The sequence below is a fragment of the Chiloscyllium plagiosum genome, unplaced genomic scaffold (assembly GCF_037043375.1).
Source record: "Chiloscyllium plagiosum isolate Xiang-an unplaced genomic scaffold, Cpla_swu_hap1 HiC_scaffold_28, whole genome shotgun sequence".
In the NCBI taxonomy this organism is placed as follows: Eukaryota; Metazoa; Chordata; class Chondrichthyes; order Orectolobiformes; family Hemiscylliidae; genus Chiloscyllium; species Chiloscyllium plagiosum.
The window spans coordinates 9,741,139-9,767,245 of record NW_028270166.1 but is presented as its reverse complement, the minus strand read 5'-3'; the positions used below and the strand labels follow the sequence as shown (position 1 = coordinate 9,767,245).

Here is a 26,107-nt window from a genome sequence, read left to right as displayed (position 1 = left end):
CAACCTGGACCCAATATACCGACCCACTGCAACAGACAGCTGGAACTGACAACCGGAAGCGGCAGAAACTAACCACTGTAAATGCTGGAGAAAACATCACAGAAGTGCTTCACAGGAGACTCCCAAGCACTGAGGATGTCACCTAGACAGGAGATGAAATGTTTGCAACACACATTCCCAGCTCGGCGAACAGAACCACAACATATATCTTAGCATACAAGTGTGCTTATGTACAATGTCCTGAATCTTGACCAAAGCATAAGAGCCTAAACTACAAGTTTTGATTTATGCTGACTGTTCAGAATTCCAGATGCTGATCTCTTCATCTGTGTGGCATAAGAAGTAAATGCATGCAGTCGGGACTGCCTACAGACTGTCATAAGCCTTTGTTTTGGTTTTCAGTATTCCCCTTTTCACTAAGTATTTGTGACTATAAACCTTCTGGAATAGCTTTCTCCTTTTATCCCAGCATGTGATTTTCCACCCAGTAAAATAGATGTGTAAAATTGTGGTCTGTGTTGCACACCACTGTTTTATGTATAAACAACTTATTCCATTTGCAGGCATGTATGCATTGAGTGTAGCAATCTAATTTCCTTGGAAAATAAAAACCAAAAAAACTGTGAATGCTGTAAATTATAAACACAATCAGTTCTGAGAAAGTGACACTCGACCTTTACTCTGATTTCTCTCCACAGATGCTGTCAGACCTACAGAACTCTTCCAGCAATTTTTGTCTCCTAGGCAAAGTTTTTTTTAATTTATCCCCCCCACAAAAGTAATTTGAGTGAGTGCATTTCCTTTGTAAAAATACTCATTTCATGTAATTGTCTGGCTAAATACAGTGGAATTAACAATTCTGGTTTGTCATTTTTTTTGTCATGTTTCAAAACTTCTTTATATTCAAAGTTTGGGTGAAGATTTGTAGCTCGGGTGCTCGTTGTTGTGGTTCTGTTCGCCGAGCTGGAAATTTTTGTTGCAAACGTTTCGTCCCCTGTCTAGGTGACATCCTCAGTGCTTGGGAGCCTCCTGTGAAGCGCTTCTGTGGTGTTTCCTCCAGCATTTATAGTGGCCTGTCCCTGCCGCTTCTGGTTGTCAGTTTCAGCTGTCCGCTGTAGTGGCCGGTATATTGGGTCCATTTCGAAGTGTTTGTTTAGACTCTGTGGATGAGTGCCATGCCTCTAGGAATTCTCTGGCTGTTCTGTGTTTGGCTTGCCCTATAATGGTAGTGTTGTCCCAGTCGAATTCATGTTGCTTGTCGATTGCGTGTGTGGCTACTAAGGATTGCTGGTCGGGTCGTTTCGTGGCTAGCTGATGTTCATGGATGCGGATCATTAGCTGTCTTCCTGTTTGTCGTATATAGTGTTTTGTGCAGTCCTTGCATGGGATTTTGTACACTACATTAGTTTTGCTCATGCTGGGTATCGGGTCCTTCGGGTCCTCACCACTGGGGACAGACCACTATAAATGCCGGAGGGAACACCACAGAAGCGCTTCACAGGAGGCTCCCAAGCACTGAGGATGTCACCTAGACAGGGGACGAAACGTTTGCAACAAAAATTTCCAGCTCGGTGAACAGAACCACAACAACTTCTTTATATGTTACGCTTTCCTTAGTGATATGCCTTCTACTTGTGTCGAGGATGGGTTAATGGCATCCTTTATGGAAGGAACATTGAAATGTGTTCTACTTTCAGTTACTTGTCTATTTAAAATATTCTCTTAAATTGTCTTGTCTCATCAAACGTGATGTGAATTATTTTAAACCATATTTAAACATGGAGAAAAGTGGGATTTTTGTATTTGTGTAACAGGTCAAATTCTGTGCTATGGAAATACCTATATATTAAACTAGAATGCTGCTTGCCGTTCCACCTAATTGATACAACACTTCATTTTAAACACTAGTTTTTGCAAAACTTTGAAGTACGAGCAAAAGTCCCTTTTTTTGGGTTTTGTAAGGATTTGAGGCCTCTGGGTCTGTTTTTTTTAATTTTCAGAAGTTGGTAGAAAATAAGTAAATAAAAATCCAGCTTTCACTAAGTTGCTGATTTATTCAGGTAAGATACTTTTTAAACAAAGCTTGCAGTTGCCATTACCAGATTCCTCCCTCTGACGTTGATGGTGATGTGCTCAGAGAGAATGCTTGTTCTGTTGTGCTAGGTATCACTGAGCTGTGCACATGAGGTGCTCGATGCTTTCCCTTTGCTTCCTTTGAATGAGTTAATATAAACTCATCACTTGAACTTGAGAAGGCCGTAGACTTTTGTTTATAAAACAGAGGCACCTGACAAGGATGGAATTCCAGATGAACTGCTGAAGTATGGAAAGTCCCATTTGTTTCCACATCTGTGATCTACTACAGTACTGGAAAGTAGCTTCCATTCCACAGGAGATGTTCAATTGCCAAAATTGTCTCCTGGCTCAAGAACAAAAATGTTGGAGGGGGTTGTAACAACATAGGGATGTCTCACTTAGTGTCACAAGGAAGGTCTTTGTTAAGACTATACTGTACTTCAAATACTCAAACTTGGAGACCAGGTTCACCAGAAGCACAATGCAACTTCCTTATCAGATGAACTGTGGATGTGATCATCTCTTGTGGCTGGGGCGGGATCAGGAGATACGTTTCCTTTTTTTTTGTATTAAGACATTCAACACTCAGCACAGAAGGACTGTCCAAGAGAGACTTTCCACTTCACGTTTGACAGTTCCACTTCTGACAACTTCAGAGTGATATGGAGTAGTGTTAGCCTCCACTCTGACACTTGTTGCTTTTTTTTTCTGTGGAAAGAGTATCTATTTTCAAGTCTTTAATCAAGCATGGAGTGGAAGTCAAGTGGACATCAGGGAGAGAGAAATTCTGTACATTATAAAAGTGAACGTTATAGTTAAATTTTATGCAATGGGTTTGACACCAGTCTCTACCTATCCAAACTGTGAAATAAGCCTTAAGCAATTTATTTAAAAATGGCATATAACACTTCTACAGTTGTGGAAACAGGCCATTCAGTCCATTTAAAATCCATACCAACTTTGAAGAGCATCCCAACCTGACTCATCCCCCTACCCTATCCCTGTAAACCTGCATTTCCTCTGGTTAATCTACCTAACCTACACATCCCTGGTAGTTTTGGTACTTAAGGGACCAAGTAAAGAAATGAAAGTGAAATTGAATTGGAGTCATTTCTGGCAATGGCTACCAAGAGAAAACTACGTTGTGTTTTCTTAAAATTACTTTGCTTCCTGGTGAATGTCTGGATTTTCCAATCCAAATTTTGTTTAAAATAGTGTAAACTCCTACACTCATTCCTCTTTACACATCGTCTGCATAGAGATGTTTGTTTTCTAATCGTCAGGATCTGGAATGTGCGGACCTTTGCCATAGATAGGGAATCTATTATAGTTTGTCCGTGTTGCAGGCCTTACAGGGGACACTGATTTGGAGTATAACTGTTTTTTGGTCTGTAGATCATTTGGAAACTGACTCTTCTATATCCTGTATTGAACTCCAGGTCGAAGCAAAGTCATGTTTTTGGACATTTTTCTCTTTTGTTTTATGTGTTACCATGTTACAATTCATCAGACTGGGGCGCTGTTGTTTTGGTTTTGAGACCAATCATTTTCTAAACTGAAGTCTGCCTTTTTTTTTGTTGTATGACAACGCCATCTATTGGAACGAATTGTTTCTTGAAGTTAACATTTTCAAAGCCATTTTCCTTCTAAATATATTCCTGAACTAATTCTGTTCCACTGTTTTTAGATGTTTTAGGATTGTTCTGCCCAGAAAGTTATTTCTATTCTGAATATTGAAGGACAAGTTACACGATTAAACTAAAAATTGATGTAACTCACCAGTTTCCAAGTTGTCCTCCTGTCTCCAACTTTGAGTTCTTTATGGGAATACTTATTTTTCTAGTAATGCTGCAAAAACTTCTGCATCTAAAATTTTTGTTGTTCTGTCCTTTTCAGTTCAAATTGTTCAGTACTAACTTTGTTTTCCCAAGGGGGAAATTTCTAAAAGGAAGACATGTAAATCTCTTTTAAAAATAAATTGCTGTTGAAACTTTTATATGCTATCTTAGTATCACTTCAAAGAAGTGATAGAGGAAAAATAATAACAAAAGGTTTGAAGATTAGAAATTCCCTAAAGTCTGGGTACTAAAGTGAGTATTTCCAACAATAAAACCTGCCCATGCTAGTTAGTAGATGGACAATAGGCAATATGGTGTTTAGTGCATCAAGTTGCATGGCTCATAAGTCTTATGAACCATCACAAGTCTTATGTTTTGCTCATTTAAAGTGTAGTATGTGCCACTGCACATTTTAAGTTCATGTAAACTATATCCCTGTGTTTTAACATCTTAATTTGAATTTGTTGCATATGCATGTAACTGTGTCAGTTTAATAGATTGAAGGACTGCATTTTCAGAGTCATAGTCATACAGCATGGAAATAGACCCTTCACGCCAAATAGTTCACACCTGCCTAGGCTTTGGCCCATATCTCTCCAAACCTTTCCTATTCTTTAGCTAATCCAAATGACTTTTAAATGTTGTAACTGGATCTCCCACTTCCTCTGGCAGTTCATTGCACCTCCATGAACCACTCCTATTTTTAAATAAAAAGATGCCTTCATGCCCTTTTTTTCTTTTAAAGAAAAATCTTTCTCTTTTCACTTGAAAAATACTTCCCCAGTCTTGAAGTCCTCCACACTAGGAAAAAGACCATTTGTCATTCAACTTTTATCTATACCGCTCATGATTTTATAAATCTCTAGAGTTCCTCTCCATCTCCTATGCTCCAGTGGAAAAAGTCCCAGCCTGCCGATCTAATTTTTATTTCACTGTCCATTCCTGGGCACATCCTGGCAAATCTCTTCTGAACTCTTTCCAGTTTAATAGCATCCTATAACAGGTCAACTAGAACTGCACATACTGCTCAGATCATTGAGTACATGACATTGGTGAGGTCTGTTCTGGAGTAATGAATTGTAAGCGTTCTAAATATCACTTTAACCACCCTGTCTACCTGTGATGTAAGCTTCAAAGAACTATGTACCTGAACTCCTAGGTGTCGCTAGGTGTACAGCACTACTGAGGGCCTTACCATTAATTGTGTTAGTCTTGTCCTTATTTGCATTATCAAAACCTAATCTCTGACTTGCTGTTGTAGCCATTGCATTTAGTTGGTGAATTCAGTTGAGATTTTGTGGTTAATGGTAACACCAAGGATCTTGGTAGTGGCAGATTCATTAATGCTAACACCATTTGGGGTAATAATTAGATTGTCTGTCTGTTATTGGAGGTGGTCATTGGCACCACGCAAATGCAAATGTTACTTGTCAACCCCAGCTTGGATTTTGTCCAGATCTTGTTGCATTTGAACGTGGACTGCTTCAATAGCTGAGGAATCGCGAATGATGCTGAACGTTGTATAGTCAGTGAACATCCCCACTTCTGACCTTATGATGGAGGGAAGGTTATTGATGCAGCTGAAGATGCTTGTACTTAAAACACTACCCTGAGGAACACACGCAGAGATGTCGTGGAGCTATGTGATAGATATGACCTTAATCAGCCGTGAGTTTGTCCTCTGCTAATTAATTCCAGTTTTGCTAGGGTTCCTTGATGTCAAGTGCTGTCACTCTCACTCATCTCTGGAATTTGCTTTTTGTCCATGTTTGAACCAAGGATGCACAGAGGTCATGAACAGAGTGGCCCTGGCAAAACCCAAACTGGGTGTCGCTGAGCAAGTGAAAGGTGAAAGTGAGGACTGCAGATGTTGGAGATTAGAGTCAAGATTCGAGTGATGGAAAAGCACAGTAGGTCAGGCAGCATCTGAGCAGCTTCCTCATTTTCCTAATTTTTCACCAGTTACTTCATTTCCCCTCCCACCACCTTACCCCAGTTCCAACCTGCCAGCTCAGCACCATCCTCATGACCTGTTCCACCTGTCAATTTTCCTCCCACCCCCCCCCATCCACTCTACCCTCCTCTCTGACCTATCACCTTTTACTCCTTCCTCCATCCACCAATTGCACACTCAACTACCTTCTCCCCAGCCCCACCACCTATTTATCTCTCCACCCCAAGGCTTCCAGCCTCCTTCCTGATGAAGGACTCCTGCCTGAAACGATTTCCCTGTTCCTTGGATGCTGCTTTTTCCAGCACCATTCTTAATCTTTTCACTGAGCAGGTGACTGCACACTCTCTGACGCCTTTCAGCATTTAACTGATTGAGTGTAGAATGATGGGGTGGTGGTAATGGCTAGATTGAATTTGTCCTGCTTTTTGTGTATGGACATACCTGAGTAATTTTCCACGTTGTTAGGTAGAAGCCAGTGTTACAACTGTATTGGAAGAGCTTGATGACAAGAGCGACAATATCTGAACCATAAATCTTCAACACTATTGCCTGAATGTTGTCTGGGTCCATAGTCTTTGCAGTATCCAGTTTTTCCAACTGTTTCTTGGTGTCATGTGGGGTGAATTCCATTAGCTGGAGAATGATATCTGTATGCTAGGGACCACTGAAGGTGGCAGTGATGGATCATCCACTTGGTTCTTCTGCATAAAGATTGCTGTGACTGTTTCAGTCTTGTCTTTTGCACTAGTGTGCTGCGTTCTTCCATTGTTGAAGATGTGGATATTTGTGAAAGAGTTTTGTGTCCACTAACAACATTCAGTGCTAGATATGGCAGGACTGCAGGACTTAGCTTTGTCTATCACTTGCATGTCACACAGCATAAGCAGCAAGTAGTTCTTTTTAGTAGCTTTACCAGGTTATCACTTAACTTTCAGGTATGTCCAGTGGTGTTCCTGGTATGCTCTTCTGCACACTCTATTCAATCAAGGTTGATCCCTTGGCTTGATGGTCTTGGAGATATGCCAGGCCGCCATGTTTCAGATTGTGCTGGGGTACAATTTTCTCCTCTGTTAATGGTCCACAGCACCTCCATAGGTGCCCAGTCTTGAGTTGCCAAATCCATTCAAAGTCTGTCCTGTTTAGCATGGTGGTAATGCCACAACACTAAGGAGGTTATCCTGAGTATGAAGACAGGACATGGTCTCCAAGGATTGTACTGTGGTGACGCTCTCTTACTGATATAGTTGTAGAGAGATGCATCTGCAGCTGGCAGATTTGTGAGGATGAGATCAAGTATGATCTCTGCAATGGTTCCCTTGCCACCTGCTGAAGACCCAGTCCTATGTTCTTTAAGACCTGCCTCGCTTGATCAGCATTATTGCCAAGCCACTTTTGGACACTTCGAAATCACCCATCCAGGGTATGGTTTTTTTCCCTTGCTACCCTTAGTGCTTCCTCCCCAAGTGTTGTTCAATGTGGAGTACTAATCTATCAGCAGAGGGAGGTCAGTACATGGTAACCAGCAGGATTTCCCTATCCATGTTTAACCTGAAGCTGATATTTCATGGGATCCAGAATTAATGTCGAGGCCTCTCAGAGCAACTCCCTCCTGACTGTAAGTCACAATGCCACCACCTCCTGGGTCTGTTCTGCTGGTGAGACAAGGCATCAGGGATGGTGAATATGATTGTAACAATGACTGTCAAGTTGTGTTTGACAAGCTTGAGACCGCTAACCCAATTTTGACATTACTTTCCAGATGTTACTGAGGAGGACTTTGCAGGGTTGACAGGAGTGTTTCTGCCATTGTCTTTTCAGGTTGATGCCAAGTGGTCCACCTGGTTTCATTCATTTGAGACTTTGTAGTGATACAACTGAATGACTTACTAGGCCATTTCAGAGGATAATTGAATCAACCACACTCTCTGTCATGCTGCAGTCACATAGAACAGACCAGATGATGATGACCTCCCTCTTCCCCCTCCCCTCCTCTTTCCCCCCTCCCTTCCCCCACCCCCCCCCTCCTGTGACCTGCTGCTCCTCTAACAAGGTTAAGTTGTCCTTTGAGGTTTTTGAGGGGGTGTAAACTCATAGATTTCAAATGTCTGGGTTTATTATCTTGAAGTTTTTAAACAAAGACTTGTTCAGTGAGAGGGGTTTGGCTTGTGCTTCCAGTCCAGCTTTTCTTTGGTTTGGTTTAGCAAGCAGCCAGTTTTTTGAGGCTGCTGGTCAAAGGAACAGCTACGTGGAAAGTGTTCCATGCTGAATCTCTCTGCCATCTCCCTCCTGTAAGACCATGTTTGATTTTTACCTTTTTTTTGCCAAGGGTGTTTTATGGGGCTTGTTGCAAGAATTTGGACCAGTATATTTAATTTTAAATATGTTCATGATTTAATGCAACATTATTTAATAGGCATAATCTGGGTTTTTGGATAGTTTATTCTATATTCTGTTCTCTTTTGTTTGTTCCTGCAAATAAATTGTTCTGTTTTAAAACTCAGCAGTTGGGCCAGCTGCATCACTCCTGGAATACTTTCTTAAAACAACTAGAAAATTTAGGGTCTGAGCTACCTTGATGTTTTGATGGCGGGGGTGGGGGGGGGTCTGGTCTCATCCATAACATGCAAGTTGGAAATCTATTTTACTTTTAATTTAAACTTTCACTTCTAATTTAAGGTCGGCATTGGTGCAGCTGTACAGTTCTGTGAAATAGTTACCTTAACTGACATGGGGTTTAAATGGTTTTGTCTTGAGTGGGGTAGGTCCAGTAAGAAGACAGTGGCTGCAATTTCTCCAATTAAGGAACCTTTCATCCAATTTCTTAAAATTTGGATCACTGCTTGACCTTGACAATCAAGAACAGTTCATGATTTAATCCTTTGTCCTCACAGGAATTGTCTTTTCATTTGGAGGAATACATCTGCAGCATTCCTGGGTAGTAAGTGAAATCTGAAGTTTGGAGGGGTAGAATGTGATGCTGGTCCAGAGTGCCAGAGCACTTCAGTTTAGAAGTGACAATAATATGGGGAGGATGCATGTTTGGCAGCTCAACTTTCAGTTAGTAAACATTTTGCCATGGAGCCCAAGGTTTAGATGATTGAGAGAAATTGCATTTGTAATAGACAATTATAGCTTTGGGTTTTTTCCAGTTATCAGATTTCTGACAATACAGATGTCAGTATAAATATAGAAGCTGACCTCATTTGTGAATGATGGCACCTCTATGTAGATAATGCGCAGCAGTCATATTTAAATATTACTGTTTTGATGCAGAAGCACAGAATTTGATTTGGGATGAATCACTTGGTTTCTGAGAGGATGGAGATAATGGAAGTGGCCTTGTGTTCAAGGAATTTGGAGAGAATTTGGAACTAGGCCTATATTTTGCATGGACTGCTATTTGAGGTAAGGCATATATATTTTGCAGATGAGTTTCAAAAGAGGGGATCAGGTTAATAGATGGGACTTCACAATAGCTGTTAGTTCAGGGGCCAGACAAAAGTTAGATGGTAAGTAGTTGGGTGAGAATGGGATCATGGGGATTGGAATCAACCCTGTGGATGAAATCAGTGCTTGGATGGTATGGTTGAAGATTTTGGAGAGAAGAATTCAGGGCTGGAACATTGGGTTGAAGGTGGAGGGGGTGAGGAACAGACATGAATGGTCTCAAGGACACCAGTAGAGTAAAGGAGGAGTGTTTAGTCACATCTTTATTAAACAAGTGATCTTACAATTGCAGAAGGGTTTTTCAGAAAAGCCAAATACCCAATAGAAATTCGTGGTCAGCCAGACTTGGTAATTGAATGCTGTGCTAGGCTGTTCTAGTTTTCCTCCAGTGATGGAGGCTACACCCAGACAGAGACTTTTAAAGGTGATGTGCAAATTGTTGAGCAAATCATCAACCCAAGGCATGCCAATGTTTATTAGTTCAGTTCAAAAGTGCAATTGCAAAATTTAAGTCTAAATTTTTACCTTGTGTTTTTAGTGAATTTTTAAGTTTATGGAATATGGGTGTCACTGGCTAGGCCAGCATTTATTTATCATTCCTAAGTGCCCAGTGACAGTTAATTAACCACACTGTTGTGGGATGGGAGCTGGATATAGGCCAGGTAAGGATAGCAGATTTCCTTCCCTAAAGGACAATAGTGAATCAGGTGGGTTTTTATGACAATCAAGTGACATTTTTTTTCATTGAGCAATGTTTTTAAATTCAAATTTCACGATCCATCATCATGAAATTTGAGCTCCAATCCCCAGAACATTAGCTTGGGTTTCTGGATTGAGTCCAGTGACTAGTGAGCAAATACAAAGAACTGTAGGAAGAGGTAAAGTTAAAGTTGTGAATATTTCTGTAGTTTCTCCAGCTGCCAGTGTGTAGTTTGACACTTCTTATCTGCTACTGAAAAAGTAACACGTTTCATTGTTCCAGGTATGTCAGACTGCCATGCTTCATATCCCTTGTACAAATGATGATGCCAAATACCAATACTTTATACTCACTAGTGGGTAGTAATCCTTAAAGGGTTGTTTGGAAATGTCCATGTTAGTGTGGATGAGCTTCATCTCTCCAGAACTTCTGGAGACTATTGCCATTAAGAAACAATCTAACCACTGTCCTTGACCTTCAGTGGGGTTACCATCACTGAATTCCCCCACTATCAACATGCTTGAGATATTCATTAACTGGATCTGCCACATAAATATTTTGCCTAAAAGGAGCAGGTTAGAGGCTAGGAATACTGCCCCTCCTGATTCCCAAAACCTGTTCACAAGGCACAAGTCAAGAATATCTCTGGCACCACCTTCTCAAGGGCAATTAGGGATGGGCAATAAAGCCAGCAATACTTGCATCCTACAAAAGAATACTTTTAAAGGCATCATCTTGTCAAAATTAAATTCCTAATGTGGGTTGGTTTGAGACCTATTCAACTGAGATGGCATCTGAGATTCCAAAAAAAAAGCAAAGTTTGCACGATGCATAGCAAAAACTCAACATCTAAAACACGCCTGACCTGCAAGCAGCATTGATGGGAGATACTAGCAAATAGACACCATTTCTTAGCAGAATGGTTTCAAGTTGCCATGTGACAAGAATGTTTGAGTCACAAATGAAGGGATGAAGAACACAGGCGCATAGAGCATATGGCCTGTTAAGCCTACTCCATCACTTAATACTACCGGTATTCAACTCCACCTTCCTGCCAATTTCTCAATGTTCCTTGTTAGCCATACAGCAAGGATACAGACCCTAATTCAAACTAAACTAGTCCTACCTGCCTGTGCTTGGCCTATATCTCTCAATATTTCTTATATACCTATCTAAATGTCTTTTAAACGTTGTAACTATACCCGCATCCACCACTTCCTCTGGAAGTTCATTCCACACACTAATCATTGTGTATATATTAAAGCCCCTCATGTCTCTTTTTAAAAATCTTAATCCCCTCTCCTTTCAAAATACGCTCCCCACAGTCTTGAAATCCCCAACCCGAGGAAAATACACCTGCCGTTCACCTTGCCTATGCTCCCAGCCTGTCTTAATTCAAACCTTTCATTACTGGTGACATTCTGGTAAATCTCTTCTGAATCCCTTCCAGCTTAACATCTTTCCTATAACTGAACGACCAGAACTGGACACAGTATTCGCCAACATCCTGTATAACCTCAGCAGGTCGTTGCAATTTCTGTACTCTGAGGTCTGAACAATAAAAGCAAGTGTACTAAATGCTGCCTTAACTACCCTATCTATGTGATGGAAACTGCAAAGAATTATGTACCTGAACCCCTAGGTGTCTCTATTCTGCAATGCTGCCCAAGGTCCTACTTTTAATTGCATAATTGATTCCTAAAATCAATGTATGCAAGCATTTAAATGTAGTCAAAAATGGAGCATCCACAACCTTCCAGAGTATAGCACCATAGATTCTCAATCCTTTTGAATGAAGTAATTTCTTTTCATCTCCATCACATCACTTGTGACCAGTGACATTAACCTAGTGTTGTGATTTATAAAAGAGAGTCCAATGGGTTTACTTGGAGGTGCATGCTTTTGGAGCACTGTTTTTGTCAGGTAGCTAGTGGAGTGGGATCGTAGGACACAGAATTAATAGTCCTATGATCCCGCTCCACTAGCTACCTGACAAAAAAAAGCAGCATTCCAAAAGCATGCAGCTCCAAGTAAACCTGTTGGATTATAGCCTGGTGTTGTGATTTTTAATCTTTTGTCCACCACAGTCCAACACCGGCACCTCCACATCATGTTTCTTTTTTTTATATATAATTGCAGCAGACTATAGGGCTGCTTTCTCATTGGAGAAAGAGTACTGGTGCTGGGTTTAATCTGAGTCACCATGCCTCAGGCAAGAGTTGTTGAGAAAGCAGGATCTATATGGTAACCTCAGGCAGTGCAGGAGTTGGACCCATGCTGTTGGCATCCCTCTGCATCACAAGCCAGCTGTTCAGCCAACTGAATTAACCAACCACCATTGACTGTTTGAGTACCCAACCAGTGAAGGCGATCTGTTATACTTTCAAGCCCCTTTAGAATCTTGAATGTTTCATTGAGATTTCTCATTCTTCTAAACTCCAGAGAATTAAAAAGTTCAAATTCCTCAGCCCCTTGACATATGACAGCTTCATTTCCAGAGGCCAATTTAGTGAGACCTCACTTTACTACCAGTCCTGATTTAATGAAATCTCAAAAGCTGAAGTTTTGAAAAGAAATATGCAAAAATCCTAAAACTAAATTTCAGACTCTGATAGAAAGTACAGACCAGATTTTTTTTAAACATAGCAAGATCTCTCTTTATTACAGTTAACTGCGTTCTTGCTACAGGTAAACAATTAAATAAAATTAAGTAAAGGGTAAAATTAAAACTCAGCACCTTTGTAAACTCCCCTTACACACCAGTGTGCACAGACAAAAGGAAAGAAACATAATTGGAGGGGAATAAAGTTCCATAGTCTGTCTTCATAAGATCTGTTGACTCATTTTACTGACTTGACCCTCTTTTCTCTTGAGTGCTTTCCTTGGTGCAGGATGGATATTTCCCTTATGAAAGGTCCCTGACAAGTCAAAGTCACAACTTGAAGCTCTTGAAGGAAACATAAATTTAGCTTTCTTCAGGTTTAAAGTAGCTTACTGCAGAGAGGAGTCTTCAGTTGCTGCAGATCTGATAGGTTTTTTTGATCTGACAAAGCTGCTGTCTTGTTTGCAGACCAAGATTTTAGCCACCTGACAACCAATCACCATTATTGAAAGGCAGAGGATCTTTTTTCATAACTTGTCTCAAGTCCACACCAATCAACCTCACGTAAACTGCTTCTCTGCTGCAGTTCATCTGCATATTACTGGAATCCACAGCTGCACAAATAGGGTTCACTGGAATCTATCCAATTTCTTGCATTAGAGCTTTCAGGCATCCTGGTAAATCTGGGTTTCAAAACCCATTGGTTCTAATTTTGCTGCAGAGATTTTTTGTTTAAAAGTCCTTGCATGCCTTCAATGCTTGTCGTCTTAAATTTGCATGTCTCCAAATCTGCATCCAATTTCAGCAAGGCCTGTATAACCCCTTGCCAACAAATCCAACATGCCATTTCCCTTCCTAATTGCTTACCGCACCTGTGACTTTTTGCATTCCTTCTGAGTGCACCCATGTCTTTTTGCATGCCAACAATTTACAAGGCTCATTTCAAAAGCACTGCTTTTTTGTTCTTGGGATGGAATGCATAACTTCCCACTTTCTTACAGTATTCTTCTCATTTTATTAACATGTCTATATCACTTTGTAATCTTTTTTTCTTTTATCATAAGTTTGGGTGAAGACACAAATATTCAAGTCACTGATATAGAATGTAAATAGCTGAGGCCTCTACTGATCCTTGTGGCACACCACCATTCGTTGCTTATCATTTGAAAATGTCCTGTTTGTAAAGGTTATTGGCTTTCTTTTCATTAATATATCTTTTATGCATGCTAATTTATTGATCTGAACTCCAGGAGCCCTTACCTGGTCAACAATCCCCTTTGTGTAACACCTTACCAAATGCCTTTTGGAAATCCAAATGTTAATGTGATATAACTGTTTGTCATTTTTATAAATGACCTGGAAGAGGGGTTAGAAGGTTGGGTGAGCAAGTTTGCGGATGATACGAAAGTCGGAGGAGTTGTTGACAGTGAGGAAGGATGTGGCAGGTTACAGCAGGATATAGAGAAGCTGCAGAGCTGGGCAGAAAGGTGGCAAATGGAATTCAATGTAGCTAAATGTGAGGTGATTCACTTTGGGAAGAATATCAAAAAGATGGGGTACTGGGCTAATGGTCGGATACTTGGTAGTGTGGATGAGCAGAGGGATCTTGGTGTCCATGTACACAGATCTCTGAAAGTTGCCACCCAGGTAAATAGTGCGGTGAGGAAGGCATATGGCGTACTGGCTTTTATTGGTAGAGGAATTGAGTTCCGGAGTCCTGAGGTCATGATGCAGTTGTATAAAACTCTGGTGCGGCCGCATCTGGAATATTGTGTGCAGTTTTGGTCGCCATACTATAGGAAGGATGTGGAGGCACTGGAACGGGTGCAGAGGAGGTTTACCAGGATGTTGCCTGGTATGGAAGGAAGATCGTATGAGGATAGACTGAGACACTTGGGGCTGTTTTCATTAGAGAAAAGAAGGTTTAGGGGTGACTTGATTGAGGTGTACAAGATGATTAGGGGTTAGATAGGGTTGACAGTGTGAACCTTTTCCCGCGTATGGAGTCGGGTATTACAAGGGGGCATAGCTTTAAATTAAGGGGGGGTAGATATAGGACTGAAGTTAGGGGTAGGTTCTTCACTCAGCGAGTCGTAAGTTCATGGAATGCCCTGCCAGCAGCAGTGGTGGACTCTCCCTCTTTATGGGCATTTAAGCGGGCATTGGATAGGTATATGGAGGATAGTGGGTTAGTATAGGTTAGGTGGGCTTGGATCGGTGCAACATCGAGGGCCAAAGGGCCTGTACTGCGCTGTATTCTTCTATGTTCTATAAGGAGTGTCTTTTTCAAAAAAAAATTTTGAAGTTTTAGCCTATCTAGGAGGGGGTTTAATGATTTAACGTTGGTTTTTTCTAGAGCAATGACACTTTTTAAAACCAGTGTACAGAGGGGTTTCCTGGTTTGATATTTGAAATTTGTTTGCATTGGGAGTTTTTTTTTTACACCATATGTTTAACAGTCATAGAATTCCTGCAGTGTGGAAACAGGCCATTCGGCGCATCAAGTTCACGCTGACTAGAAGAACATCTCACCCAGACCCACCCCCTACCCTAAACCTGTAACCCTGCATTCCTCATGGCTAACCCACCTAGTCTGCACACCCTGGACATTGGGCAATTTAGCATGGCTGATCCATCTAACCTGCACATCTTTGAACTGTGGGAGGAAACCCACACAGACAGGGGGAAGAATGTCCAAACTCCACACAGCCACACAAGTGTGGAGTCAAACCTAGGTCCCTGGCATTAGCACTGCTGCCTCAGCCTCTGTACCACCTGATTGAAGAGCATTAACTTTGTTTATTGCTAAGGGGAAAAGCTCACATCTTGGCAAGTTTTATTTTCATTTCAGATGTTTGTAAGTTAGATGTGTAAAACAGTTTGTCCTAAAAGGAAATAGTTTAGAACTGTTCAGAAGCAGATTACCTCAGTGTAAGGATTTAATTTTGGAAGTTACAGACTAGAAGTGTTGGTTTAGAACCCTGAAGGGGTTATTTGAAGTTGAGATTCTAAGCTTAGTTGTCACTGATCAAAGGTAAGGCCAACCTCAGCTATAATAGGTGAATTCTCTCTGTACTATAAAGTTGTGCTGTTGCTGAGGTAAAAGATAATACATTTTTAAATATTTCAAAATTATAATGTACATGGCTTTTATTCTGTTTTCTTTTTTGCATAATAAACTTAATATAACCAAATCATGGTATTTTGTATTTATCTTTCCGTGAAAGAACACTTTGTTAATTTAAATATATAATCTAGCCAGATTTCTGCCTGGAATCTAACTTGTTCAGGAATGCCATCAGTTACGATCATAACACTATCTATCCTAGCAGTTACATCCTCAGGAACTCCCATCAGAGGATTTCTCTTTTAGTAAAGCCAAACTGATTTGTTCAATTAATGCTATGCTTTTCTAGATGCATTAAAACTTTTAATAGATTCTAATTGGCCTGTAGTCTACTCTCTCTCTCCCCCTCTCCCCCTCTCCCCCTCTCCCCCTCTCCCCCTCTCCCCCTCTCCCCCTCCCTCTCTCTCTCTCTCTCTCTCTCTCTCTCTCTCTTTTTTTTTGTCTTAACATGATCTCACATTTGTTAACTTGCAAACTGATGGGACCATTCCTGAATCCAAGGAATTTTAGAAAATCAGAACTAGCACATCCACTAACTGTCTGTTTAGGAACCCCATGGTGTAGATCATCAGAACCTGGGGATTTGTCGTTGTCTTCAATACTTTCCCCTACTTCGATATTAATTTGTGTTCTATGCAACCTACTGTCTTTAGACTGCATATATTCTGTACATTCTTTCCTGTCTCTGCTGTGAAGCTTGTCTTTATACTGAATACAGACATAACTTGTTCAATGCCTCTGCTATTTCTTCTTTCCCCCATTTGTAAATAATTCACTTGAAATTACCAACATCAGCATCGCCTTCTGAACTCCAGTAGATTTAAGTCCTCACTGATCGAAGTATCAAATAAACAACGGGGCTCCTGTGAGACTCATATCTCCTCAGCTTGATGCTGTCTTTGTAACTTCTTGATACGGATTACATGAATCAGCCTCATCACGCCAGTTGTCTGCTCAAGTGTGGAAAGTCCCATGTATTGCTACAATTTTTATCAATATCTCTGCTGGAAAGTAGTCCCTGCAGCAAGTGGCTAATGTAGGATGTATGCAAACAAAAATAACAAGAGATTGTAACACAAAAAACTTCATTTCACAAGTGCAGTTGTACTGCATTTCTAGTACACTTGGTCACCAAACAGATTAAGTATTTTACCTGTGACACAAGGATTATAGTTGGGTTTGGGTGGTCATTAAAATACTGAATCTGTAGTACAACTTCCATACCAATAAATTCACTGTGGACATGATCTTCTGTAGGTTGCAGCTACAAGAGAAGCAGAAGGATCAGGATGTAATGCTTTAACCTTCCTTTTGGTAAATCATTTAACCCCAATCAGCTGAGCAGCACTTCCAAATTTTGGGAAAAATTGCTGGGCAAACTTTTTAGTTTAATTTGCTCCTTCCACGTCGACGTGGAAGGAGCAAATTACACTGTAAAATTGATTGGTTCCACTTCTGATGATCTCGGTAAAGAGTGAAGCAGGATGGTGTGCTAATCCCTCAAACTCTGTTTGGCATTTCCATGCTTCTGACCTTTTTTGTCTCTTGAAAAGATGGAAGGGGTCTGCTGGCATACCAGATCAGATGGCAATCTGTACAAAATATCAAGACTGAAAGCAAAGATAAAAAGATTTGTCTTGATCGGAGAACTACTCCGTGCTTCTGGTGGTAGTCAGTTAAAAGGACGTGTAATTCATTTTTCACTTGCCTGTTACGTTTACCCTGACCTGTAAGAATTAAGACATTGTGTTACGGGACAAGGTATTGCATCTCTGTCCTGATCCCACATCTAATAATACCTTAGATCCATAGTGATAGTCAATCCCTCTTGATGCAAAACTTGATACATACATTGGGAAAGCAGCTATCACCTTTTTCAACTGACTCATGAATCAAGCATTGAATAACATCCAGTCAACCATTTCATCCAAACTAAAGACAATAGACAATAGGTGCAGGAGTAGGCCATTCTGCCCTTCGAGCCTGCACCACCATTCAATATGATCATGGCTGATCATCCTTAATCAGTATCCTGTTCCTGCCTTATCTCCATAACCCTTGATTCCACAATCCTTGAGAGCTCTATCCAACTCTTTCTTAAATGAACCCAGAGACTGGGCCTCCACTGCCCTCTGGGGCAGAGCATTCCACAGACACCACTCTCTGGGTGAAAATGTTTCTCCTCATCTCTGTCCTAAATGGTCTACCCCGTATTTTTAAACTGTGTCCTCTGTTCGGCACTCACCCATCAGTGGAAACATGTTTCCTGCCTCCAGAGTGTCCAATCCTTTAATAATCTTATATGTCTCAATCAGATCCCCTCTCAGTCTTCTAAACTCAAGGGTATATAAGCCCAGTCGCTCCAGTCTTTCAGTGTAAGGTAATCCCGCCATTCCAGGAATTGACCTCGTGAACCTACACTGCACTCCCTCATTAGCCAGAATGTCTTTCTTCAAATTTGGAGACCAGAACTGCACACACTACTCCAGGTGTGGTCTCACCAGGGCCCATAAAGATCTATACTATTTCCAAGATGTATTGTGGAAATGTACCAATGCTCCTTGGACAACACCTTCCAAGCCCATGACCACTCTCTAGAAGGACAAAGGCATCCAGTGTATGGGAATACCATCACCACCTGCAAGTTATCATCTACTTCACCCTCCTCCTCACCCTCCCCTCCAAAGAGAAAACAAAAATCATTCTGTATGATAAGAGAGTCTCGTCAAGTGGGGTGCCCAAGCTTGACATCAAAGATACTTGAGTGTGACTGCCTATATATTAATTTATCACACCTAGAAAATCATGTCTAGTGAGGGAGAAACATTTGCTGGAGCAATGCCCACCACTGTGTTGCAGTAACCGATGCTTACAAAATGAACAAACCTAGAAGAAAGACACCTGGAATGTTTGTGCCCAGCACTTGTAGCAAAGCTGCCTCTTGAGGATTAGCACCTTCAGCTATCAGCAAAGGTTCACCATATGAAGGCCCCCCCATCAGAAATTGATGTAATAAGTTATTTGTTTCATAAATCCACTATATTTTATATCCCAGCTTAAATTACACATCCTTGAACTGGAATCTGTAGGAGAGAAATAAATGATGCACACAGTTCAGGAGTAATGTCAATGAATGTAATGCGCATTCTTGCCTTAGAGTGGCGATAAATCTTTTCCTAAAACTTCAAGCCAGATGCAAAGATACAGGTGACAAATGTTTCATTGTTTGTAAAACTATTCTATTACAAAGTTGGTGTTTTCTACAACTGCATTAAATTATTTTCCTAAAGAAACAATCTCTTGAATTGTAGTTTGGATCCCGATAGTTAATTAAAGATGGTCACTTCCAGATTTAGCACAGCAGAAAACTCAGAGGACTTATTTTTAATTTATGCAGTATGCTGAATTAGCTAACCTCAGCTAATGTAACGCATTCAGGGATTGCATTTAAACTCAAATTAGCAAAGGAAAATACTTTGTCTTGATCTTAGTATATATGTGGTGCTTTCTGTGAAGCACAATGAGTAGATTACTTTTAAAACAAATGTGTATAAATTTCGTGTTTGCAATTCAGTAAGTCTATTCAAAAGTTTGTATACCTGGTTTGACTTAACTATGATAATTTGCACAATTGAATAACAATATTCAAGTGACCTCTGAAACTGTGGGCATGAGGTGAGATGCGAAATGCGACACATATATAGATTTTTTTATATATCAATAGTAACACAGCACCATAATGGCTTACTGCATAGCAAATTGTGCTTTTTAATAAATTATCCCCTTATATTCAGTTATAAATTGCACTTCATATTGACCATGGATTAAAATTTTGTTTTTGCTATTTCCAGGAAGTGTTTGTTCCTATTGGAGTGTTCAGTGTAGACTCACTGTTCCAGTTGGATCAGCTGATAAGGTCAGTCTTTTAAATTCTTTATAGAAAACTGTTTTGTTGTCTTTAAAAATGTGATGCTTAACAGTTTTTAGAAAAAATGCTGTTGTGCTCTGTGTTATTACATTTGGTTATGACTAAGATTTATACTGGCTGTTGTATTAGTGATATTGTCACAAACTAACATGGAGCCTTTCTACATGCCTAGCTACCATTCTGACTCAGGGATATATATTGATGTCTAAGAGTAAATGTAAATCAGAAATCTTGAATGATGATATTTATCAGATTGTGTATTTCAAGGCTGCTCTTTTAAATGTCCAGTTTGAAGTCACTTTTTTCTACCTTATTTTTTGAATAACAGCTACTGACAGACTTTCAGGTATAGAAGAACCTGGCTTTAATTGTTCAGTGAGTTCATTTCTGATATTCGATCAATAACAGTATTTTGTCTAGTTACTTATGGCTGGAAAGAAATTAGCCTAGATTTTTGTTTTGAACCTTATCCACTCAGCTGTTTTAATGATGCACATGTCATGTCAGACCAAATTTAATATAATTCACAAAATGTTGCTTGTGTATTGTTAAGATCGTGCATGAATGGCAGTTCTTTCAGCAGTGTCAATGATGCCTAACTCTCCTCGATCTGTACACCACTGTCAGGAAAGGGAGAATATTGACAGAAGTGAGAAAGAAGTGACCTTGTGTTCTGATTCGTTAGTATTTCTGGCTGACTAAGTAGTAAGTCATAGGAGACCCGATACCTTTCTTGGCTGTTGTGGATTGGGACAAAAGAGGGAAAACTTAAAGACCTGCAGACTCGAACACTTGGAAAATATGAGGCAGATGGATGAAGGCTGTATTGGGTTCAAACACAAATATGTGATCTCACATTTCCAATCTATATGTAGAGAATAATTAAAGAAAAATTAACTGTACAGATACTGATATCCATAAATCCTAGCAAGAGCTGGTACCATTTAATGTGATGGATAAGCTATTTTAGTTTTTACTATATCTGTCGTTTTTCTTTGTATATTTAGATGAGGTCATTGGGACCTGAACAACTGAAAGCTGCCAAAATTAAAACCATTATAATTTGTAATATTTACCAGGCCATAATTTGATGAGTATGGATATAAGCATTGTGAGATTGGAGGAGATTACGGAGATGGAGGTAAACAAGGTTAGAAAGAAATTTGCGAACCAGGTGAAAACTTTAAAATATGACTTCACCTGGATCCAGTGTCGGACAGTGGGCACAAAGGTGGTAGGAGTTGAGACTTGCCTCAAGTTAAGACATGGGCAAAAGAGTTTTGGATGTCTAGTTTAAAGAGGGTGGAATTGACCCAATCCAGATGTCACATTAGAGGTAACTCCAGACCACTTGTGTTTTCAGAGCCTGCAATATCAACTAACTGGGTGGCATGTCAAGACCTACATATTTAGGCAGCCAACTATTTTACAGAACAATCAAGGCTGCAAACAGCTGTTTTCTGCCTTATAACAATATTTTAATAATTTCTCTGTTGTATTTGCCATAGTATCAACAGTTTAATTGGATAGAGTAAAATCTTTTTGTCAAATTACAGCAACTTGTGTGTTAAATGGAACCTTGAGAAGTTGAGGAAGCCCCTACTCAAGCTGGTTTGCTTGCAAATGCACTTCAGGTTTTTAAAAAAAAAACTAAAACATTGAAATAGTAAATATATGAAATATACCTTTATTTATTCACCCTGTACTTAAGACATTGAAAAATGTTGGGAATTAGCTGTGGAAAAACCGTAACCTTTTTGTCCTTTGTTAGTGTGCTGTTAGTGATACTGTCCAACATGTTGTCGCTGTAGTCAAATATATTTTTTGGCTTTCTGTGCTGCAGTGTAAAATCCTAGAGTATCTTTATCAAATGTTGCTGTTTCAGATAGGCAAACACCAAGTGAGTGGGCAGGCATTTACTGGACTCTTTTTAAAGAACATACTGCATCTACTTCTGTAGGATTGGACTGGAGGTGAGAATTTTTTTTGCTTGAGTTGGTTTGAACCAAAATAACTCAAAAAAAAAGTTTAACTTTTTTTAAATCAACCTGGTCAGAGATATTAATACATACCCCTGGAGTAGGTGGAACTTGAATCTGGGTCCCTTGGTCCAGGGGGAGGGACACTACCAATGCACTGCAAGAGTCCTTCTTGAACGATGATCATAGAGCTTTGTCACAGTATGCACCTGTTCTCAGTCTCTTCCTTTTTGAAGCAAATGCATGCTTGTTAAACTATTCTCAGGGTTTGCCTTGTACTTGAATAGCTGACAAAGTTATTGATGGAGTCTCCTAGTCCCGTGCCTACTTTTTTTGCTTCATAAAGCAGTTTTTCACTGGCTGAATCAATTTGTCTTGTCTTTAATTGACAGCACATTTGACTTCCTCATGGCTTTACCCACGTTTTCAGGGTTTGAACTCTTTTCACAAAGATACACAGGCTTGCCTTTGGTTTCACACTCTAGTTTGTCCTAAAACATTCCAACTGGTTGGCATGGTTCACATAACAAGATTCGTGATTAAGGCTGAAATGACATTACCAGTCCAGAACTCCAGCTTGTCACTGGCACTTTTTGATTGAATTTCCTATTTGGATAGTGAATGGCTGACAAATTTACCATAACTGTAGTTTTGGACAATGTTTCCTTTAATATTTTTTCCACTTTGTGGTCTTCTGAGGTCACTGTGTGGCCGTGACTTCTGCAGTGTGTCAGCATATTGGTGTACATGGAACCTTTTAGTGACTGCATGGCTCTGCAGTTGAGGTAATATTGATTTTGAGTTATCTTGAATTGATTCTTTGTAGCTTTTATCCAAATCCAGCAGTTAAAAGTATATTTAAAATCAGTTTTAACCATTTTTGTATTTTTACTAAATGAGAACCTGTTGTTTTTTAAAAAATGAATTTTGGTAATCCTTATTACCTTGAACGTCAATGATGTGTATTTGACAGTTAGACAGTTAGACAGTAGGTGGTGCTCTTGCCAATGACTTGCCAATGAATCAATCCAAACAAACCTTGTGAAAATTTAGAAAACAACATTTTATCTTTTGACAATTCAAAGCACAGCGCTGTAAGCTACACATTAACATTACTGTACAAATAAATTTCTGAAACCAATTGCCACAGTTTTTATTTTATTGATTTATGCCTCAAAAGGGAAAAGGCTAACATAATTATAATATTTTTTTCTTGGAGGTTATAATTTACAGATTGATGTTTTGAATCATCTTGACTCGTGTTGTCACTGTCACAGCTTAATAGCAACTATTATAAAAATAGGCTTAGTTCACTTAATTACTCAATATACATTATATAGTACAAAATTGAGTGGATCATTGTTTTTAAAAAGAAGCTTGTGTGTTTGCAGTTGATTGTACTTGTGCTTTATTCATGAATAGGAAAAGTTTGGAGGGATATGGGCCAAGTGCAGGCAGGTGGGACAAGTTCAGTTTTGGAATGTGGTCAGCATGAAGAGTCTGTTTCCCTGCTGTATTACTCTGACGTTTTGCTAAGTTAATGTTAAAAATTTTTGTGCTTTGCTATTTCTGAATTTAATGGCATGGCAACATTAATGAAGTATGCAGTGTTGTTGGTCAATTGAGATCTTTTTATTGTGAAGATTTAGTTGTTATTGATGAGGATCTTTCGTGTTAACAGAAGAACCTTGATTATCCTGCACTTGATTATCCAAGTATCGGATTGTCTGGCAAGATCACAAGGTCCCGAGGCTTGGCTAACCAATGTTATCTGGTGTTCAATTATCTGGAATTTGACTAACCGAACAAAATACTCCCTGCTCATGTCCTTCAGATAATGGAGGTTCCTCTGTATTCCATAATTAATGCAGTGAACAAACTGCAGTGGGGACACAATAGAACAATCCATGTATACATTTTAAATTTTGGAAAGAGGTTTGATTTGGTTTGTAAGTGAATTTATATTTATTATATTCCTCTTTGTAATATTTTTAAAAGTTACATTGATGTACACTGCATTACTCCAAGATCAGGACAAACCCTTGACCTATATTTCTGCTCTGCTGCAAAAAGGTGTACAGCATAGTTCTTCTATAACGTGATGGTTGCATTCTTTTACAACCCAGCATTGTAGAAAAATTGCACTTGGCTGCGATTACATCGTCAACACTAACATATGTTTTAAAAGTCCATGCTCTCGAAACAGTGTTCCCAATTTGTCAATTGCATGACAGCAAATTAGCGTTAACGAATTGTGCGTCACAGCAGAAATACCTGTAGCACTGATTTTTCTGGACAATCTCGATGAAATTGTTTTGTAGAGAGGTTGAAAGGGGTTAATAATACTTTCTTATACCTTTTTGTTGGAGTACATTAGAATTTTGCAGCAGTCACGTGGAGCAGGAATGCTTGAGGGCAACTAGAAATGTAAATTGGATGCCTCAAATATTCATTGTATGAGTATAGAGCCTTTTAATAATCTCAGTATTGTGTAGTGTCATTCCTACCTTCACGTGTTGGCTTTGTGCATCAGCCTGGATGCTTCTTAGAATTACTGAAGTTTATTGCTCCGCTGACGGCATCCTGTGTCTGCATCTGTTGTTTGTTAAAACTGCTTTGGTATGATGCCAAGATTCATGTTGATGTTGGAGGCTCCTGAGCTTTCTACATGTGCAACAATGTGCAATTCAAAAGTAAACTGTCCTGTTGTCATCAACTCCAACTTGGCACACATGTCTGCTTCACAGACATGCAATTTAGTGAGCTCCACCAAGCTTGTTCCCTAATATTTGACTACCCCATTGTATGTTTCTTCTGTCATCTGTTTTCCTTTCCCAGTCCCTTCAAGCCAAGATTAATTCACTGAGTTAAGAAGCCAAAAAACGTTAAAAACTACTGCACATTTCATGGGTTAACAAAATGGCTGCTTTGTCCAGGATGATGTCAAGCTTCTGGAGTGTTGTTGGAGCTGTACTTATCTAGGCAAGAGGGGAGTATTATATCACACTCGTGACTTGTGCCTTATAGATACGTTTTGGGGAATCAGCAGGTGAGTTACTTGCTGCAGTATTCCTAGCCTCTGAACTGCTTTTATAGACACTGCATTTATGTTGCGAGTCCAGTTGAGTTCTAGTCAATGATGACATCCAGGATGTTGGTAGTCAGGGATTCAGTGATGGTAACACCATTGAATGTCAAGGAGTGTTGGTTAGATTGTCTCTTATAGGTGATGTTCATAGCCATTTGTATGGCATGAATGTTTCTTGTCATTTGTCAGCCCAAAACCTGGGTATTGTCCAGATCTTGTTGCATTTGAACACTGACTGCTTCAGTATCTGAGGAGTTGCAAATGGTTCTGAACATTGTGCAATCATCAGGAACCTTCCAGCTTCTCATCTTATGATGGAGGAAGCATTATTTATGAAGCAACTGAAGATAGTTAGGCTAGGGTACTACTGTGAGGAACTCCTGAGGGATGTAGGGAACTGAGAAGACTGACCTCCAACAATCACAACCATCTTCCAATGTACCAGGTATGGCTCCACCAAGTGGAGAGTTTGCTCTCTGATACCCATTAATTCCAGTTTTGCTACGGCTCCTTGAAGCCACACTTGATGCAACCTTGATGTTAAAGCTTGCCACACTCACCTCACCTCTGGAGTTCAGGTCTTTTGTGCATGTATGAATCAAGGCTGTAATGACATCAGGAGCTGAGCGGCCTTGGTGGAACCCAAACTGGGTATCACTGAGCAGGTTATTGCTGAGCAAGTTTTGCGAGATAGCACTTTTGATGACACCTTCTATCACTTTATTGATGATCGAGAGTAGATTGAAGGGTGGTATGGCTGGGTAGGATTTGTCTTGCTTTTTATGTACAGGACATACTTGAGCAATTTTCCACATTGGCAGGTAGATGTCAGTGTTGTAACTGTACTGAAAGGGTTTGGCTAGGGGAGTGGCAAGATCTGGAGCACAAGTCTTCAACATTCTATTGCCAGAATGTTATCTGGGCTCATAACCTTTGCTGTATCCAGCGTCTCCAACCGTTTCTTGATGTCATGTAGAGTGAATTGAATTGGCAGGATACAGGTATCTATATGCCAGGGAGCACTGAAGGAGGTCTTGATGGATGAACCACTTGGTACTTTTGTGTAAAAATTGCTGTGAATGCTTCAGCCTTGTTTCTTGCACTGGTATGTTGGGCTCTTCCATCATTGAGAATGGGGATATTTGTAGAACTACCTCCTCCAGTGAGTTGTTTAATTGTCCACCACCATTCACGATTGCATGTGGCAAGATTGCAGAGCTTAGTCCTGATCCGTTGATTGTGGGATCACTTAGCTCTGTCTATCACTTGCTGCTTATGCTATTTGGCATGCGAGTAGTCCTGTTTGTAACTCATTTTCAGGTATGCATGGTGCTACTCCTGGCATGTCCTCTGCAATTTCCATTGAAC

General features: G+C 40.0%; 1 protein-coding gene across 4 annotated transcripts in view; it reads left to right on the top strand.

Annotated features, from left to right (window-relative positions):
• The window catches only part of LOC122565424 (guanine nucleotide-binding protein G(I)/G(S)/G(O) subunit gamma-7-like), a 189,134-nt gene that overhangs the window by 23,567 nt on the left and 139,460 nt on the right, over positions 1–26,107 (top strand). Inside the window, exons 1-2 of one of the 4 annotated variants that reach the window (XM_087975982.1) lie at positions 699–787; positions 19,596–19,660. The gene's annotated coding sequence lies outside the window, so the exon portion shown is untranslated. Of the gene's footprint in view, positions 1–698; positions 788–9,248; positions 9,274–19,595; positions 19,661–19,680; positions 21,646–26,107 lie in introns of those variants that run through there. The other 3 variants (XM_087975983.1, XM_043721387.2, XM_087975984.1) reach the window with 3 other exon arrangements.